We start from the raw sequence: 7,500 nt of genomic DNA, 5'->3' as shown, positions 1-7,500 counted from the left end.
TAGGACTATTTAAAAGGATAAAATTTTTTTCGAAAATCTACATATGTATCACATGTATTATACCGGTACCCTGTCGCAATATAACATGTACGATTTGTATATAAAATAAAATGAAATTTTTTCCCTAAAATTTTTTAATGAATCCCGAAAAATTCTATATATTTCACCTTTATATAGTATTTAGGACTATTTAAAAGGATAAAATTTTTTCGAAAATCTACATATGTATCACATGTATTATACCGGTACCCTGTCGCAATATAACATGTACGATTTGTATATAAAATAAAATGAAATTTTTTCCCTAAAATTTTTTAATGAATCCCGAAAAATTCTATATATTTTACCTTTATATAGTATTTAGGACCATTTAAAAGGATAAAAATTTTTTCGAAAATCTACATATGTATCACATGTATTATACCGGTACCCTGTCGCAATATAACATGTACGATTTGTATATAAAAAAAAAATATACATTTTTTTCTAAAAATTTGCATTAATTCCAAAAATTTTTTAATAATTTATTATAATTATTAATGTTTATTGAATAATTTATTATAATGCATAAATTTCATTTAATAAAATATGATAAAAGCAAAAAAAAATTTTTTTGGTCCCAAAATAAAAATTTTTAGCTGAAAAAAATTTTTTTTTTAAAATTTTTTTCTTTAAATTTTGATTATTCTGTAAAGTTTATGATGTTTAAAGCCATTTTAAACATTATCATATTTTGAGTTTGAAGCACCGGGTGTAATGTCTTTAATATATATGATGGATAGTGCGTGTAAGTTAATGAGATGAATGTATATCTATGTATAACAGTGTATTAGTGGTATTACGTTCAGCAGTCTCACACATATGATATAGTATGGTATAGTATAAGTTGTTTATTTTTCATACTGTCCGTGTATCATTCAACAAAGGTGGTGTAGAGTTGTATATGGCTTGGTATGACGTTGTTGCAATTCTATGGACACTATGATATTACGGATGCACAGATAGAGGAATAACACTTATCGTATATGTATCATTTATGTATGTTGACTGTGTAATGAATACTAAATATAATAAAATAATACACTTTTTAATAGAATAACATTTGTTTCATGTTTTAGTATGATATTAAATGGTATAGAATAGGTTGTTTATTTTTCATACTGTCCGTGTATCATTCAACAAAGGTGGTGTAGAGTTGTATATGGCTTGGTATGACGTCGTTGCAATTCTATGGACACTATGATATTACGGAATAACAGAAAGAGGAATAAAACTTATTGTATATGTATCATTTATAACGTACTTTTATGTTGACAAGAATGAATGTATATCTATATGAAATAGTGTATTTTGTGGTATTATGTTCAACAGTCTTACATATATGATATAGTATGATATAGTATAATTTGTTTATTTTTCATACTCTAAGTGTATCATTCAACAAAGGTGGTGTAGAGTTGTATATGGCTTGGTATGACGTCGTTGCAATTCTATGGACACCATGATATCACGAAAAAACAGAAAGAAAAATAACAATTATCGTATATGTATCATCTATATTATTATTGTATTTTGACTATGTAATGAATGCCAAATTTAAAAATATACACTTTCTTAATAGAATAACATTTATTTTAGTATAATATAAAATGATATTGAATATGTTGTTTAATTTTCATACTGTTCGTGTATCATTCAACAAAGGTGGTGTAGGTATGTATATGGCTTGGTATGACGCTTTTGCATGTCTATGGACACCATGATATTACGAAAAAACAGAAAGAAGAATAACACTTTTCAAATATGTATCATTTATATATTTTATTAACATGAACGCAAAATATACAAAATTATATATATATATACTCAAAATATTCTGGATGGTAATCAGTTTGGTTTATTTTGATATTTAATATTGTATTTTGGTTTTTTTGCTAGTAATGTTTCGAATATGTATATGCTGTTATTATTTTTTAGGTGTACATTGTATTAAATTGTTATCAATTATTTAATGTATGTATACAAAATAATAGCAAAAACATTTTCAATTATTATATAAAAATTTTTTTTTTTACACATGCATATTTATTAATATATGAAATTTTATCTCAGTTTTAATAAATATGTATTGAAATGAATAATAATACAATCTTATATATATTGATAATAGTCTGGATGGTAATCAGTTTGGATTATTTTGATATTAAATATTGTATTATTATTTTTGTAAAAAAATTAATGAGAATTTTGTAAAAAAACCTCTATATGTATATCTTTTTATATCAATATTTAAAAAAAAATTTTTTTTTATTAAATTATTGATTATAAATAGAATAACATATAAATTTTTTTGTCAAAGCAAGTTCATGGGTTATAAGTTTTAAACTTTACACTCCCATATGAGCACACAATATTTATATAAAAATTATTTTTATAAATAATATTACATTGACTCACCTCATACCAAGCGAGAATATTAAGTGTTATTATAACGTTTTTTATTTAAAATTAACTTTTTAAATAAAATTAAAAAATAAATGACGCTTTCAATCTAGCGACGAGTATGAGAAAATGTTTGAAATATTTTAAGACCCATTTGGTGATGGTCTGACAAAAATCATAATTATTTTTTTTTTTTTTTATTCAATAATATTTATTATGAATAACATGTTATATATTTCTTTTTGTAAAAGCAAAAAAATTATATAAATGACATAATAAAATATATATTTGAAAAAAAAAAAAATTAATAATAATATATATATCTCATATGTTTTTTCTATTAATTTTAAAACAATAGAGATATAAAAAAAAAAAAATTTATATCAGTAATGGGTGAGACCATCTGATATTTAAAATGAAATTGTAATAATATTATTATATATTAATAATTATTGTATGAAAATTTTTTTTCTTATAATAAGAAAACAAAAATATCATGTATATTATTATATATTTAATATTATAAATACAAATAGTTCCCTGGTTGATCCTGCCAGTAGTCATATGCTTGTCTCAAAGATTAAGCCATGCATGTCTCAGTACAAGCCAAATTAAGGTGAAACCGCGAAAGGCTCATTATATCAGTTATGGTTCCTTAGATCGTACCCACATTTACTTGGATAACTGTGGTAATTCTAGAGCTAATACATGCAAACAGAGTTCCGACCAGAGATGGAAGGAATGCTTTTATTAGATCAAAACCAATCGGTGTAAATTTTAATTTGCATCGTTTAATTTGGTGACTCTGAATAACTTTAAGCTGATCGCACGGTCTCGTACCGGCGACGCATCTTTCAAATGTCTGCCTTATCAACTGTCGATGGTAGGTTCTGCGCCTACCATGGTTGTAACGGGTAACGGGGAATCAGGGTTCGATTCCGGAGAGGGAGCCTGAGAAACGGCTACCACATCCAAGGAAGGCAGCAGGCGCGCAAATTACCCACTCCCGGCACGGGGAGGTAGTGACGAAAAATAACGATACGGGACTCATCCGAGGCCCCGTAATCGGAATGAGTACACTTTAAATCCTTTAACGAGGATCCATTGGAGGGCAAGTCTGGTGCCAGCAGCCGCGGTAATTCCAGCTCCAATAGCGTATATTAAAGTTGTTGCGGTTAAAAAGCTCGTAGTCGAATCTGTGTCCTACACTGTTGGTTCAATGCTCGCATTGTTTAACTAGCATGTTAGGTGGGACGTCCTACCGGTGGGTGGTACAGATTATGTATAAAGTATATTTTAGTGTTATTATTTATTTAATGCATTATATATATTTTTATTATGTAATTTGTCGTAAGTGTTTAACCGTTAAGAGCGGTGGCAGCCCCCAATTGCAATCCCGTCGCGGTGCTCTTAATTGAGTGTCGAGGTGGGCCGGTACGTTTACTTTGAACAAATTAGAGTGCTTAAGGCAGGCTCAAATTTTGCCTGAATATTGTGTGCATGGAATAATGGAATAGGACCTCGGTTCTATTTTGTTGGTTTTCGGAACTCCGAGGTAATGATTAATACGGACAGATGGGGGCATTCGTATTGCGACGTTAGAGGTGAAATTCTTGGATCGTCGCAAGACGGACAGAAGCGAAAGCATTTGCCAAAAATGTTTTGATTGATCAAGAACGAAAGTTAGAGGCTCGAAGGCGATCAGATACCGCCCTAGTTCTAACCATAAACGATGCCAGCTAGCGATCCGCCGAAGTTCCTCCGATGACTCGGCGGGCAGCTTCCGGGAAACCAAAGCTTTTGGGTTCCGGGGGAAGTATGGTTGCAAAGCTGAAACTTAAAGGAATTGACGGAAGGGCACCACCAGGAGTGGAGCCTGCGGCTTAATTTGACTCAACACGGGAAACCTCACCAGGCCCGGACACCGGAAGGATTGACAGATTGAGAGCTCTTTCTTGATTCGGTGGGTGGTGGTGCATGGCCGTTCTTAGTTGGTGGAGCGATTTGTTTGGTTAATTCCGATAACGAACGAGACTCTAGCCTGCTAAATAGACGTACTTTACCGGCATCTCAAGGCCCATCGGCTGTTTGTTTCCCATTTCATTCATTTTCATGTGTGTTATGTATTGTATTTATATATGCATGTATTTTTGAGATTTAACGATCAAGATTATATTTTGTATATATTGTGCTTTATGTTGCATATGTTATGGTGTATGGGTACGCAGTTTTTTGATGTGGTTTTTACTGCCGGCGTACAAATAATTCTTCTTAGAGGGACAGGCGGCATTCTAGCCGCACGAGATTGAGCAATAACAGGTCTGTGATGCCCTTAGATGTTCTGGGCCGCACGCGCGCTACACTGAAGGAATCAGCGTGTCCTCCCAGGCCGAAAGGTCCGGGTAACCCGCTGAACCTCCTTCGTGCTAGGGATTGGGGCTTGCAATTGTTCCCCATGAACGAGGAATTCCCAGTAAGCGCGAGTCATAAGCTCGCGTTGATTACGTCCCTGCCCTTTGTACACACATGCCCGTCGCTACTACCGATTGAATGATTTAGTGAGGTCTTCGGACTGGTACGCGGCAATATTTCTGATATTGCCGATGTTGCTGGGAAGATGACCAAACTTGATCATTTAGAGGAAGTAAAAGTCGTAACAAGGTTTCCGTAGGTGAACCTGCGGAAGGATCATTAACGATATATATAAAATATATTTATTTATATTTTTTGTATTGTTTTTAAATATTCCAAAAAATAAAAATATTATTGATAAGAAATATTTTTTTTAACAAAATAACATATTAATATGTAATTTTCTCAAAATATATAATAGTAATTATGTGTTAAAAGAGATTTATTTTGGTTATGATATCATATTAAAGTAATACGCCAAACTTTTTTTATACACATAATATATCTATACATATAATATAGAGAATATTATATAAATATTAATAATATATTTGTTACATATAAAATATTTTTATATTCAATATTATTATTATTATTAAACAATAATTATTAATAAAATCTATAAATAATTTCTCTTATAAAAAAGTGAAATTAAAAATAGAATATATTGAAATTATTTGTTTATATGTATATAATCTCTATTAAGAAAAATAAAATAAGATTATAATTGATATAATCTATATTTTTATTTTTCTATGTTATATAATAAAAATAAAGAAAACACAAGATAAAATTTTTTTAAAGAATAAAATTTATTTCAAATTTAAATTTCTTTATGTTTTGTCTTGATATTTCTTTTTTTTTATTAAAAGTTATTATGTTAAAAAACAAACCCATTTGTTTTGTACCATATTAATATTATATATATTTTTATGTAGAAAATAATTTATAAAAAAAAAATAAATACATTTCTATAAAATATACCAAATATTAATTATTATATCTAGCTAGCACTAACAAAAATATCAAAAATGTTATGTATATATTTATTAATACCATAATATCTTTAATTTATATATATATATATTTAAAATAAAATATATAATTTATATTCTAGAAAAATTTTTTTATTTTAAAAGAATTTATAAAGATATATAAATTAATAATTTTATTTTTTATATTAAAAATAAAGATTATTATTAATAATAATACTTACATTTAAAATTTAAAAAGATTACCCTGGACGGTGGATCACTTGGCTCGTGGGTCGATGAAGAACGCAGCTAATTGCGCGTCAACTTGTGAACTGCAGGACACATGAACATTGACATTTCGAACGCACATTGCGGTCCTTGGATACTGTTCCCGGACCACATCTGGCTGAGGGGCGTATACATTATATTAATATAATAAAAGATTATTTTACATAAAATTTTTTTTATGAAAAAGAAATTTATCAATAATTAAAAAAGAAAATTTATTTTTTCATATTTAATTAAATTGATAAATAAAATTTTTATAAAAGAAATGTAAAATTATTTATATATGAATGTTTTACGCCAAATATAAGAAAAAAATAAATATAAAATGTTTTTAATAGCATTTAAAATTTATATATTTTTTATTATTTGTCGACATTTTTAAATTAATATATCAATATTATTTTTTATCATTTATATATAATATTATAAAACTTTATGTTAATAATAATATTAATAATAAATGATATTAATAATATATTTTTAAAATATTAAATAAAGAAGAATAAACAAAAATATTATATATTAATATTTTGTTATGGAATATTTTATTTGTAATAAAATTTTCAATATACTCGAAAAAAATTAATATATATAATTATTTATTTTTTATTTTCTTCTCTTTAGATAAATATAAAAATAATATTATATAATAATATAAAAAAAATTTGAGTATGAATAATTAAGAAAATTGTTTACTTATAAAATATAACAAAAACATAATATATAAAAAAAATTTTTGTTTTAATACTTCTAAAAACTTTTACGACCTCAGAGTAGGTGAGATTACCCGCTGAATTTAAGCATATTATTAAGCGGAGGAAAAGAAACTAACTAGGATTCCCTTAGTAGCGGCGAGCGAACAGGGATAAGCCCAGCACTGAACCCCGTGGCTGATAAACAGACACTTGGGGAATGTAGTGTTTAGGAAGATTCAATATAAACCTATTGTTATATAATACATCCAAGTCCATCTTGAATGGGGCCATATACCCATAGAGGGTGCCAGGCCCGTAGTGATTATTATGGATGATAGGTGAATCTTTCCTTAGAGTCGGGTTGCTTGAGAGTGCAGCTCTAAGTGGGTGGTAAACTCCATCTAAGGCTAAATATTACCACGAGACCGATAGCGAACAAGTACCGTGAGGGAAAGTTGAAAAGAACTTTGAAGAGAGAGTTAAAGAGTACGTAAAACCGTTCAGGGGTAAACCTGAGAAACCCGAAAGGTCGAAAGATGAGATTCATTTACTTTTTATCGTTAATCAACCAATTTGTACTAGCATGTGACAAAAATTTTTATTAGGAATTTATTTTTAGTAAAAATATATGCACTGCTGTATATTGTTAATTGTATGATAACGAGGTATGCACTTCTCATCTTGTAGGA

General features: G+C 28.4%; 3 non-coding genes across 3 annotated transcripts in view; all 3 read left to right on the top strand.

The window, feature by feature from the left end:
• Nucleotides 1-2,979: 2,979 nt before the first annotated feature.
• Nucleotides 2,980-5,136, top strand: LOC123303803. Its single transcript, XR_006535888.1, has one exon. It is a non-coding gene; the product is annotated as a small subunit ribosomal RNA (ribosomal RNA).
• Nucleotides 5,137-6,089: 953 nt separating this feature from the next.
• LOC123303813 lies at nucleotides 6,090-6,244 on the top strand. The gene has a single exon (XR_006535897.1). It is a non-coding gene; the product is annotated as a 5.8S ribosomal RNA (ribosomal RNA).
• A 635-nt stretch (nucleotides 6,245-6,879) lies between these two features.
• The window catches only part of LOC123303805, a 4,577-nt gene continuing 3,956 nt past the window's right edge, over nucleotides 6,880-7,500 (top strand). The window contains exon 1 of the ribosomal RNA XR_006535890.1: nucleotides 6,880-7,500. This exon is cut by the window's right edge and continues 3,956 nt beyond it. This is a non-coding gene — a ribosomal RNA (large subunit ribosomal RNA).

The sequence above is a fragment of the Chrysoperla carnea genome, assembly GCF_905475395.1.
Source record: "Chrysoperla carnea chromosome X unlocalized genomic scaffold, inChrCarn1.1 SUPER_X_unloc_14, whole genome shotgun sequence".
In the NCBI taxonomy this organism is placed as follows: Eukaryota; Metazoa; Arthropoda; class Insecta; order Neuroptera; family Chrysopidae; genus Chrysoperla; species Chrysoperla carnea.
The sequence above is the reverse complement of the archived record's forward strand: the minus strand, read 5'-3'. Positions and strand labels throughout refer to the sequence as shown.